Source organism: Gymnodraco acuticeps, unplaced genomic scaffold (assembly GCF_902827175.1).
Source record: "Gymnodraco acuticeps unplaced genomic scaffold, fGymAcu1.1, whole genome shotgun sequence".
Taxonomy (NCBI): Eukaryota; Metazoa; Chordata; class Actinopteri; order Perciformes; family Bathydraconidae; genus Gymnodraco; species Gymnodraco acuticeps.
Window position 1 is genome coordinate 499,312 of NW_022990621.1, and position 13,634 is coordinate 512,945.

General features: G+C 42.0%; 1 protein-coding gene across 2 annotated transcripts in view; it reads right to left on the reverse strand.

The window, feature by feature from the left end:
* Positions 1-4,918, reverse strand: part of dok4 (docking protein 4) — a 137,631-nt gene extending 132,713 nt beyond the window's left edge. For both annotated transcript variants that reach the window (XM_034229088.1, XM_034229091.1), the window contains exon 1: positions 4,510-4,918. The gene's annotated coding sequence lies outside the window, so the exon portion shown is untranslated. The remainder of the gene's footprint in view (positions 1-4,509) is intronic.
* Positions 4,919-13,634: the final 8,716 nt, after the last annotated feature.

The window sequence follows — 13,634 nt, forward strand, 5'->3', positions numbered from 1 at the left end:
AGTATAGTTGTTAGGTTGGAGGCGGGAATCATAGCCATAGAAGCCCGGCTCCGCATCTTAGAAAGTAACTCAGCTACAGTAAAGCCCATGTTAGCCGGTGCGGACCGGCAAAAGGTACCTCCGCTCTTAGCCGTCCCCCGGCAACTCCCGAGCAGCAGGGAGACTGGGTGACTGTTCAGAAGGGGCATAACGCGAAACCCGCAGGTCCCCACCAACCCGTTCACGTATCTAACAGATATTCCCCACTCAGCGAGACACCCGCTGAGAAGCCAACTCTGGTTATTGGTAGCTCTATTATGAGACACGTGAAATTAGAGACCGAAGCCTCCACAGTCACATGCATTCCGGGGGCCAGAGCGGGCGACGTTGAGGCGCATCTTAAACTGCTGGCTAAGAATAAACGTAAATACTGTAGGATTGTTATTCACGTCGGTGGTAATGATGTTCGTTTACGCCAATCAGAATGCACCAAACTTAATGTGGAGTCGGTGTGTAGTTATGCTAAAACAATGTCGGACACCGTAATCTTCTCTGGTCCCCTCCCCAATCAGATCAATGATGACATGTATAGCCGCATGTCATCATTTCAGCGCTGGTTGTCTTGGTGGTGCCCAGCAAACAATGTGGGCTTCGTAAATAATTGGACAGCCTTCTGGGAGAAAACCTGGTCTGATTAAGAGAGACGGCATTCATCCTACTTTGGAAGGTGCAGATCTCATGTCGGCAAACATTTCAGGGCTTTGTGGACTTAATCCATGACAAACTGGAGTTGAGACCAGGAGGCGGAGTCGCAGTCTTACACGCTTCTCTGCACTCTCTCCTAGGCAGTCATCCATAGGAATCCCGAACCCAATAAAATACCCAATATTAGCGGTGTGTGTGTCTGCCCAAGGACAAGTTAAGGTAAAACCTAATAGAGGTGTCATACATAATAACCTAATAAAAGTAAATGTAACAACTACTACAGTGCAACAAAACAGGAATATTAAATGTGGTCTCTTAAACATAAGATCTCTAGCATCTAAAGCAATATTGGTAAATGATTTAATATCAGATTATAATATTGATATATGCTGTCTCACTGAAACTTGGTTGAGACATGAAGAATATGTCAGCATAAATGAGGCCACTCCACCCAGCCATATCAATACTCATATTGCCCGAGGCACGGGCCGAGGAGGTGGAGTTGCAGCAATCTTTGACTCAAGTTTACTTATCAATACTAAACCAAAATTAAATGATACCTCCTTTGAAAGTCTCGTTTTTAGTCTTACGCATCCGACCTGGAAAACTTTGCAGCCAATCTTATTTGTTACAGTTTTGCTTTATTGGGGGGGTCTGGGGGGGTCCGAAAACCAGTCAGTATCTGGTGTGACCACCATTTGCCTCACGCAGTGCAACACATCTCCTTCGCATAGAGTTGATCAGGTTGTTGATTGTGGCCTGTGGAATGTTGGTCCACTCCTCTTCAATGGCTGTGCCAAGTTGCTGGATATTGGCAGGAACTAGAACACGCTGTCGTATACGTCGATCCAGAGCATCCCAAACATGCTCAATGGGTGGCATGTCCGGTGAGTATGCTGGCCATGCAAGAACTGGGATGTTTTCAGCCTCCAGGAATTGTGTACAGATCCTTGCAACATGGGGCCGTGCATTATCATGCTGCAACATGAGGTGATGGTCGTGGATGAATGGCACAACAATGGGCCTCAGGATCTCGTCACGGTATCTCTGTGCATTCACAATGCCATCAATAAAATGCACCTGTGTTCGTCGTCCATAACATACGCCTGCCCATACCATAACCCCACCACCACCATGGGCCACTCGATTCACAACATTGACATCAGAAAACCGCTCACCCACACGACGCCACACACGCTGTCTGCCATCTGCCCTGAACAGTGAAAACCGGGATTCATCCGTGAAGAGAACACCTCTCCAACGTGCCAGACGCCATCAAATGTGAGCATTTGCCCACTCAAGTCGGTTACGACGACGAACCGGAGTCAGGTCGAGACCCCGATGAGGACGACGAGCGTGCAGATGAGCTTCCCTGAGACGGTTTCTGACAGTTTGTGCAGAAATTATTTGGTTATGCAAACCGATTGTTGCAGCAGCAGATTTATGAACAATATTTGAGAGAAATGGTTATTTTGTGTATATAGAAAATGTTTTAGATCTTTGAGTTCATCTCATGAAAAATGGGAGCAAAAACAAAAGTGTTGCATTTATATTTTTGTTCAGTGTATATCCTCCCTGTGTGTGTAATGTGTGTGAACACAACAGAGGGGAGAAAGAAATTCCCCTGTGAGGGATTAATAAAGTATGTTGTATTCTTCTTCTTCTCCACACTCACACACACTCTGTGTGACATTGTGTGCCCGTGAGATAGATTTGTTGACAATAAGAATCATTGAGGATATCATATTAGTCATGTATTGTAAGTTAAGCTCCATGAAATGTTGGACAGTGGATGGCCATGTATGTTGTTTATAAGCTCTGTTGTTTTGTATTTAAAAAATATATATTAAAAAAAACGACAGGAGTTTGGGAGATTTTAACCCAAATGTGTTTCAAAAGATATTAAACATACATCTGCTGCACATTTCTGCAGTGTATAGATTTAAAGAATTTAGAGATATCTAATCAGATTTATGCTCCAATCATAACTCTTACATTTCCTTTGGTTAAAAGCAACTCTGAATGTATATACTGTGCCCTCGCTGCCCTTATTATCCTCACAGTAAATATGTTTATTGGATAAGTAGCAGGAAGCCTGAACTACTGAGAGTGTGCAGCGACACTACAGCACTGACTGTTACTGTAGCCTCCCCAATTAAACCATGTTAGAGAGAGAGCAGAGATACTTAGTCTCTCTCTCCCTCCAACACAGCGTTCACAGCCTGAGCCAATGGAGCAGCTGTCAAAGCTAATTAGAGCAGGAAAAACACTGGAGAGAAGCCCCCCCTTCCCCCCCCCCCACACTTCATCATTTTCTTTCCGCCTTCTCTCTCCCCCTACGGATCCCCTCTCTCCTCATTCTTCCAGGGACTGAGACTGAACCCACCTGAATCTGAATACAAATATTGTTAGAGCATGCGGGAACATCACAACACACTGGTGAATGTTGTGTGTGCATCATTAGCCCTGTAGAACTGATTACACACACATGCTAACTGTGACAACTCATCCATTAGCAGAGGAGGATTGCTCAGTAGTATCGTGTGTGTACAGTATGTGTGAGTGTTTGTGTGTGTGTCCTCAAATGACATAGCAAAGGCAACAGAGTTGACAGTTATAGATCTTTAAGGATAAGGTCTATACAGCAGACACACACCTTTTATGCATGCATTGTCCTCATCTTCCTCAAAGGTTAATGACATGTGGATTACTAACGCTTCTGACCGCGGCATCTAACTCACGTAACAGGATCTAAGCAGGTTCCTTTATGTCTGCTGAGATAACACAGAGCTGCAGTTCAGAAACAATAGGGATGCTCCGATCGCCAATATCGGCCGATCCGATCGAGTGGGTGGGGACTATGGGGATCTTCCATTTAACTTTGGATAATAACACGGGAGAGATGAGACTTCTCTCTCTTATCTTCTTCTCGAGAGATAGAGAGCAGAGAGAGGTACGAAGATAGAGACGAGAGATAATGAGAGAGAGAGATATGAGAGAGAGAGATCTCTTCCTGCTAGCTATATCTATATCTCTATGATCGTCCTGATCTATATATAGATCTGCGTCTATCTCTCTCTCTCTCTATCATCTCTACTCGTTCTCTCTCTCTCTCTCTCTTCTTCTTCTCTCTCTCCTCTCTATCTGTGCTGCAATACTCTGCAACAGTACCTATACATATGCAGGAACTCTTAAAACCTTTACCACTGAAGCTGTTTCTGCTACAATTTTGCCTTTCCAGCTGCCTCACAGGAAAAGTCAAGTTTGTGTGTGTGTGTGTGTGTGTGTGTGTGTGTGTGTGTGTGTGTGTGTGTGTGTGTGTGTGTGTGTGTGTGTGTGTGTGTGTGTGTGTGTGTGTGTGTGTGTGTGTGTGTGTGTGTGTGTGTGTGTGTGTGTGTGTGTGTGTGCTTTACAATGCACTGACGGAGGTCAGTCTGGTATTTATTTGAACCAGAAGACTTAAAAGTATTTAATGCAAATCAAATAAGAAAAATAAATTCTCCGTTTGTCAATCAATTGTTTGGTCTAAAGAGTTAATGTGTTGGTTTTAAAAACCTAAAGACAAGAAGTTTAGCCAGTAGCATTTCTGCTATTACAACTTTTTTTTGCTGATTTATTTTCTATATCGACCTAGTTTTATTTTTTAGTCTGGCATTACCCTAAATCTAAATATGTTAGGAATTCGTTACCACTGCAAAATTCTACTCTGGGTTTTTAAAGAAATATATTATTTTACAATAAAAAAAAGACTATAATAAAGCAGTCAATTCATAATAACTAAGCTCACAGCTGACTGGTGTGACAGTAGCATGACAGGAAACTAACCGTTCAGTGAATGAAGAACATCCATCCGCATCTGCTCAGCATGATGGAGCCGCACTGAGCACCGCAGATTAGACCCCGCTGTTCCCCCTCAGCTACTGAAACGCTTTAGTCCCCCTCCTAACCTGGATGCCAGCTGTCTGTCGCTGAGCTCCAGCTGTGGGAGGCTGCGGCAGGGCGGGCGGGTCCCGGGGCTCGGACGAGTCTCTGAGCCTTGCCGCAGCTGTAGTCCGCCTCCTCCAGCTGCAGCAGACGCCCCAGTAAATCCAGCCGGACCGCCGGCAGTGTGTGTTATAACAAGGTGGGGGGGAGGGATTGCTTCGTACGCAGCGGCAGCGCTGATGCGGCTCACCGCCCCTCTCTCTGCCGCCGGACGAGTCTGCGACGCTGGGCCGAGCGGCGCGGAGCCGACAGAACATACACAAAACAGACCACGCCCCCGGACAACCACGCTCCAACACGCCCCGCCCACTACCGTAATGCTCAGTAAAAAGCCTCGGCGTAAAGATGAGATAAGGTTAGATTTACTCTATGGAACCACATTTGGGAATCCTTTTTTACAGCAGCATGTCCACAAGGTATTGCATATGATATTTGTTTTTCTTCAAGTAGAAAGATATATATCCAGCCATGGAAGAAGTACTTATTATTTACTTTAGACATTTTAACATACACTACAGTGCAAAAATACTCAGTGACACATGTACAAGTAGTTCAATGTGTACTCAATGAAGAGTAAAAAGTAGGCCTATTGGCATCGAAATATATTCAAGTACCAAAAGTAAAAGTACTCGAGTACTGTCATCACATAATTTAATACGATTTGTTAAAACATTGTTGTTTCTTTTGATGTGAAATATAATTGTTTTAATTTAAATAAAAAGCAATGTTAATTTTGTTTACAATTAGTTCATTTACCTTTTTTTTTTTTTTAAAAGAACCGATAAGAGTACCGTTAAAGGACCGGATCGATAAGCGGTATCGATAAAAGTAGTAGTACCGTACATTTTTAGACGATATTTGATACTCTGATCTTTTCATTTATTTTTCAGTTTGCTTCAAGCAGTAGCTGTACGAGAAAGACGTGGAGGACCAGATTGGCAAAGACCGGAAGATACATAACAGAGAAGATAATATTAACAAGAAAAAGAAAACAAATACTTTACATTTTTTTTTTAAATAATTTCTTTGTTGCTATTTAAATTTTGAATTATATTTTTATTTTTGAATCAAATGCATCTATTTTAGATTATATATTTATTTAGATGTAGGTTTTTTTTGTAATATTATTGTATTGTTAAAGGTGGGGTAGGTACATTTGAGAAACCGGCTCGAGATACACTTTTTGTTATATTCCATGGAATGCTCTTAACATCCCGATAGCAATGAATATCTGAAGTGCGTTGACAACAAATCCATACAACAATTTCATCTGTGGAAGCCGTGGCGCTGTAAAAAGCACGACCAATCATCTGAGCCGGCCCGGCTAAAGTAACTGGATGGCCTACCTGCCTGTCAGCCTTCCATCTGTGCACAAACTTATCTCGTGCCCTCATTGGTCATGTGCGCGTTCGTGTGTGTTGGAGGAGGGGCTCTGTAAGGAAGTGGCAGATTTTTTCCGGCTGTGTATTTTCAAATTCTAGCGCACTCGAGCTGGTTTCTCCAAAATTACCTACCCCACCTTTAATGTATAATTTATGAAATAAAAATACTGTTATGAACCCTGCAATGTCTTTATTTTTGGTAGTTACCAGAATACAAGAGAGTCGGAGGTGGTGCAATGAAGGTACAAAGCTGGCTTTATTGAGCAGCAGAAATGCACATGTTGTTGAGTCGGAGCCCGGGAAGACAAGAGACAGAAGAAAGGAGGGCACACAGTGGCCGTTTCTCAATCGCGAGTAAAACTGCTGCAGAGCAACTATTTCAAGTATACTACGTCATCGAGTGGCGCAGAAGGACTGTTTAAATGCGTGTTAAATGCCCAGCATTCTGCACCACTCTATGACGTAGTAATATATTTGAAATGGTTGCTCTGCAGCATGTGTACTATGCGATTGAGAAACGGCCAGTAAGTACACAGGAGGTACCGTCAACAAATGTGTCCCTGCGGAACAATACCGCCAACCTGTAGGTCCATGAGTGAATTATGTGTCAATCAGTGATCACTACAATACTAACATAAGCTGGTGATAGATAGATACCCTGATGAAAAAAACAGCATAGACCAGCATGGTGTTGACCAGCATAGACCAGCATAGTTGACTAGCAAAACCAGCATATGTTGTGTTTTGGTCACTTGTATGCTGGTCCAGGGCCGGTTTTTGGCATAGGCGGTCTCCTAGGGCAGTGTTTTTCAAAGTGGGGGCACCGACCCCCCGGGGGGGCGCCAGGGGGGTCACTCAAAGTTTGAGGGAAACAGGTCTTTTTTTTTTTAAGTTAGATTTTTTTTTTTAATGTTATTAATAACTGTATATCTATCAATCTATGTGTCCTTTGATGCCAATCTTTTCATATTTTTTGTTTTTGAATCACACGACCGGCCTTCAAGCCAATCAGAATCGAGCTGCCGCTACTGCGAGTGAAAATCTGCTCAGCTTTTGGAGCAAGTGAGAGCTAGTGAATGTTTCGCTCTGCAGCTGGATGAGAGCAAATGTCGCAGAATTGCACACATCAGATTTATTTCAGAAGACAACTTTGTTGTGGAAATATTATTTTGCAAAGTACTGGAAGGTAGGACCACATGAAGAGACATTTTCCAAGTTTTAGATGAGTACATTATCTCAAACGGACTTGACTGGTCTCGTTGTGTGGGTGTGTGTTCAGATGGGGCAGTGGGGCTATGACAGGCAAAGAAAGCGGAGTGACAGCTTTGATCAGACAGAAGGCCCCAAATGTAGTGGCAACGCACTGCATGTTCCATCGGGAGGCACTTGTATACATCATTTAAAAAAAAATTGCAACAGGGGGGTCCCCGCCAGAGGATAATGCTATATGGGTGTCCTTGGCATGGCACAGTTTGGGAACCCCTGTCCTAGGGCACCAGATCTGGGGGGGGTGCTGCGCTGGTAGTTCTGGGAGGGGAAACAATTGTTTTGACTGTTTGGCTCATCCTAATGTTCGGCCTTGATGCAACAACATTCATAATTAAGTCAAGGTAACACCCTTTTCACCCCGGTTACACTTTTAATTTGCCCTGTACGATGGGCGCTGTAAGTGATGAAAGTGGGGGATGTTGACTTATCTGGCGCCCGCAGCTCACAGCCAAAGTGCGAGCGAGCAAGAGAGAGAGAGAGAGGGCGTGCATCGGTACCGCGGATTGTTGTTGAATTGAGGCTGATAACTACAGCTCAGTGAGGTAAAGGACTCTGAGGGTTTAGATAGTTCACTTTAGTCTAAGTTATCTCAGTGGGTCTCAAACGCTTTGGTCACCATTTATGTAAACAAATATTTCCTAAAGGCACTCCTTTATAATTATTAGGATAAATAAAAACAGGTTTGAAATCATTCCAATGTATACTATAGGACAGTAAACCAAAGATATCGTTTAAAACTGGAGATATTAAAAAATATGCATAAATAAATGAATGTTAACTCGGTAAAATAAGATATAAATGAACCACAAAAATAAAATAAGTTACATTTATTTGTTATTGACTATGGTAGGTTATTGGTTATGTTCACATACTTATTTGAATAATAAAATGTAAACCGATCTTTTTCATGGGTGTTTAGTTATTCTCCGTGGGGACTTCCGGCAACAATCTTGATTCTGATTGGCCAGAAGACTCGAAAAAACATCAGCAAAGATATGAGAATATGATCACTACGTGACAGAAGTTTTCAAAACCGTTTATGGTCTCCGATACATCCAGTCCAACGCCTACTGCACGCACAGCGTTAGAAAATCGGGCCTTCAAAATAAAAGTTTCACTTTTTTTCCCAAAACATTTCTTCACTCACACATCTGCGACCCACTGGAAACAGGTCTGCGACCCACTTTTGGGTCGCGACCCACCAGTTGAGAACCACTGAAATAAACCATCCATAGTCACGCTGTCAGGCTTCCAGCACCTCCTGATTCTCTCCAAATTCACCGTAGCTTCTCCTGCTGTGAGCTGGCTCAGGTTAAAGGATTGAACTCTGGGTCCTGAAGTTCATTGATGCCTCAAATTGGCTAAAAATAATAATGGCTACTATGAGAAATATGCTTGCATTTGCTGTTTTACTAGGACTTAGATTATAAGATTGATGAACAGATCAGTGAACATTAGAAACTCACTCAGGAGGAGTCATCTTTAGGAAACTCGACTAAATCTGAGTATACACAGCAATCTCCATATGGCCGCATTGAGGCTTCTAATTACAGCCTAGTTTTATATTTCAGAATATGTCTACTTAAAAGTGTTATTTCTCCAACGAAAATGCATAAAACATAGCTGCTGTAACAATAGAGGTAGTGATAGTTATGATCCATGTCATTTCAACCTTTGTGAACCAATCACATGTTATCCAGGTTATTATAGAGTTATATTAGCCTACATGAGAAGGTCCGAGGAACTCCACATCAGTTGTGTGTGGGCACAGTTCAGTTTCACTAATAGACGGTTTTGAATGGGGTCAACTGTGCTGTACCAGTTACTATCAGAACGATAGATGAACTCTCCTTCTCGCTCTGCTCACTGAGAAATGCTGATTGGGGAGCTTTCGGGCGTCGCATCATTGCGTTACCTTGGATGTGTTGGATATGAGCACCAAGACCATCAGTCACCCTGACAGCCGATCAATCAACCAGCCAATCAGGGAAGAGTACGAGTGAAAAATGTGGGTTGTTGGCATGATGCTCGGTGGCGCTGAAAGTGTTCTCCTGCTGTGCACTGAACACTCAGCTCTCTCATTGTGAAGCTTCATCCTTTACAACAGACCAATTAGGCAATATTTTAACTGAGTTGGTCCTGAAGAGGGACTTGAGTTTTCAGACTGTTTACCCTGACAGTTTTATAGTTTTGTTGATATATGCTCCCAAAGTTCAGCTATAGATGCTTTAGACTCTGCAGAGTTTGTAGTAGTTGTCTCTTTAAAAACTCATACATCAATTTATTATTCCAGACGGAGCTGACAAATGCTGCTAACTGCCATTTGACCGAACAGGATGCCACTGTGATAAAGTTAGAGTTAGAGTCCTCCTGCAGGTGTGGACATTACTTTCCCATCCTCCTGTATCTTACCGTATCTTATCTTAGCAACTGCATCCTATACAGCTTTATACATCAAATGTTACAGTGTCTATATGCTTTCATAAAGGACCTGCAAACATGTGATTAATTAGATCAAGCTTAAAGGTTAATCTATTTATACTAAATAGGTATAACAAGTAGAAAACATCTATATTGTGTTAAATTCACATCTCGAATTTGATAAATATGTAAAAAATATTGGCCATGCAAATTTAACCGTGAAAAAAAGTACTGAACATATAGACGGAGTCTGATCTGATATATTTGTATCATTCCACATTAATGTGCAACTTCTTAGTCTCAGCTTTCAACTTCTTCTATCACAAAAGTTTGACCGCTGAAATAATGATAATATAGCTTTTCTGACCTTAGATAAAACATGCTTTGATATTAAAAAACTAAATCATTTGCAAGAATGTGTTTTGATCTGAGAGGACAAAACTCCCCACACAATATTGAAAAACCAATATATCCCTAACTGCTGTAATCTCTTTTTTAACTGTCTTCTGGGTAGGTTCCTTTAAAGAAATGAAACGTAAAATAACCAGAAATGAAGGTCAGGTTTGTATTATAGCTACACTCAGGGCCGGTCTTTGTCGGTCTTACACATAGGCGGTCGCTTAGGGCGCCAGATCTGGGGGGGCGCTGCGCTGGTAGCTCTGGGAGGGAAAAAAACAGTTTTGACTGTTTGGCTCATCCTAATTTTCGGCCTTGATGTAACAACATTCATAATTAAGTAAATGTAACACCCTTTTCACCCCGGTTACACTTTTAATTTGCCCTGTACGATGGGCGCTGTAAGTGATGAAAGTGGGGGATGTTGGCTTATCAGGCGCCCGCAGCTCACAGCCAAAGTGCGAGCGAGCCTCCGAGCGAGCAAGAGAGGGCGCGCATCGGTACTGCGGATTGTTGTTGGATTGAGGCTGATAACTACAGCTCAGTGAGGTAAAGGACTCTGAGTGTTTAGATAGTTCACTGTAGTCTAAGTTATCTCAGTGGGTCTCAAACGGTTTGGTCACCATTTATTTCCAAGGCACACCTTTATAATTATTAGGATAAATAAAAACAAGTTTGAAATCATTCCAATGTATACTATAGGACAGTAAACCAAAAATATCGTTTAAAACTGGAGATATTTAAAAAAAGAAATGCATGAATAAATAAATGTTAACTAGGTAATTACTCATACCCAAACTAGCTAGCTCTAACTGGTCATTTAGCATCACATCGCAAGCAAGCCAAACACATCTATGGCCTCTGCCACAGTGGCTGCAAAGGCTGCCATACTATGTGTCAGGATGATAAACATACCTAAAACAAGAACAATTTAGGGCTTATCCTTCTCAAGGAAAATTTGACATGTAGACTGCAGGCACCAGGGATCAAACCGCCCACCTTCCATCAACTGAAGGGCCATTATACCTCCACATTCACTTGGCTCTGCATGTCACCCCTGACCAGTGTTGGGACTAACGGGTTACAAAGTAACGCATTAGTGTAACGCCGTTATTTTGGGCAGTAACTAGTACTCTAACGCATTACCTTTTAAATTCAGTAACTCAGTTACCGTTACTACATGGTGCGTTACTCCGTTAGTTTTTTTTATATAGTCAACAGCCAGGCGAACAGAGATGAGAACTGTACTTAAGTACAGTACTTGGATACTTAGATACTTAGATACTTCCTGTGTCACATGCGGAGACGGGCTGTGGGCATGTTTGTGTTTTCTAACAAGACTATCATGGCGGCGGCGGAGCTCAAGTCTAGTTTCTCCACCTGGAGATATTCTCACTATTTCACTTTTGTCGAGCACAAAGAAAAGAAAGTTTCTGTTAAATGTAAGTTGTGTCTTGGCGGGTCAAAGATCCTATCTACTGCCCAAACCAGTAATTCAAATCTCTTAAAACATCTGCAAAAACAACATGCTGGGACGAAGCTAGTAGCTAAGACCACAGAGACTCAGCCGACGCCACTCCACCTCCACCTAAGCAACAGCGGCTGGATTTTAACCAAGGGACTGCTGGCCAGGAAAAAGTCGATAAAGCCATTGCACGGTATGTTGTAGAACACATGCAGGCTATTGCTACAGTGGAGTCACCCGCTTTCAGGGAGCTAGTTAGCATGATAGCATGTCCGGGCGGCACACGGCATATGGGACGGAAAACTTTTTCCAACTACCTGGAGAAAGAATATACAAAAATGGAAAGCCAGCTAATATCGATGCAATCCAGATTGCATATAATGCATGTCAAGTTGATCAACAGATTGTATTATTCTCCAATGCAATAACAGTACTGTAATGAAGTCTATAAGGGCATTAATGGGAGCCATTTTTTTAAGTAGCCTAACTAAAACGTTACTTTTCACAGTAACGCATTACTTTTGGGTTTAAGTAACTAGTAAAGTAACTGAGTTACTTTTGAAATGAAGTAACTAGTAATGGTAACTAGTTACTGGTTTTCAGTAACTAGCACAACACTGCCCCTGACCTTCTGATGGTACTCAAAATAATCGGGGACATCACGACTAAATGATCTTGATCTTTGGGAATTTGGGATTATTATCACTTAATTTCAAGTCAAAAGGCTGAGTAAATTCAGCTTGAATTGTATGTTAGAATTAAAGCCATAAGGGTCTCTAAAAATATATGATTTGAAAAACTGTACTTTTACTATAATGTGACCCCAAATAAATAAATAATTAAAAAAATAATTAAAGCCATATGAATGTTTTGAACAGACCTGATTTCCATCAAATAAAGGGGTGCTGTATTACAAGAGTTACGGTTGGGTTAATAACAAACCCTCATCTCCACAGTATAAACAGGTTTGTGTGTGTGTGTGTGTGTGTGTGTGTGTGTGTGTGTGTGTGTGAAAATACAGAGAAGCTTGGTGCCAGTGAGCTGATAAGGGTGCTATAGCACTGACACAAGGAGGCGCATGGGACAAAACACAGATATGCAGACTCCATCTGACAGGCCTTTAGGACACACAATACACACACACAAAGACATGCTCAAACTCATTAACTCACACACACTGTGAGCAGACTGCAGGGTTAAATGTTGACGCTCTTTTATTTATTATTTGACACTTATTCCTTTTATGCCGTCGCTGTGGTGCTATCCAGCAACTCTGGTTGTGCGTGTGTGTGTGTGTGTGTGTGTGTGTGTGTGTGTGTGTGTGGCTGATGTATAACATTCATAAATGGGTGTAATGGGCTCCATATGGTGAAGTTGGAGAGAAATATCACCCCTGTCAGATGGTGTTCAGTGTTCAGTGTCGTCAAACGGAAAGGATTTGAAAAAAAGCTAAATGATCTCTGATGTGCGGAGGAAACAAGGAGAGAATAAAGGCAACATATTTAATAGGGAAAGAGCAAGGATAGGAAATAATTATAGTCAGAATCAGAATCAGGTTTATTACCAGGTAGGTTGACACGTACGAGGAATTTGACTTGATATCATGGTGCATACATAAAAGTAAAACAACATTTAAAAACACAGATAGAGAACTAGAAAATATTTAAAATAATAAAAAATATAGTAAAATATAGCAGTATTAACATAGAAATAGAATGGAATAAATTGGAATAAAATATGGAATACAATTCGGCAGTCATTTAAAAAAGGAAAACAGATAGTGTTGAACATTGTGTGCATTAATGTAATGCAAAGAGTCTGTGTTGTGGCTGAGGTAAAGTGTCAGTGGAGGGGAGCGGGCCTAGTTGATGAGGCCAGTAGCAGAGGGGAAGAAACTATTCAGGTGGAGAAAGGTTTTGGTCCTGCCAGAGGGGAGGGGGGTGAACAGTTTGTGTCCTGGGTGGGAGCACCTTATCCTTGGCTGTAGCTGCGGCATACCAGATGGTGATGGAGGAGGTGAGGATGGACTCCAT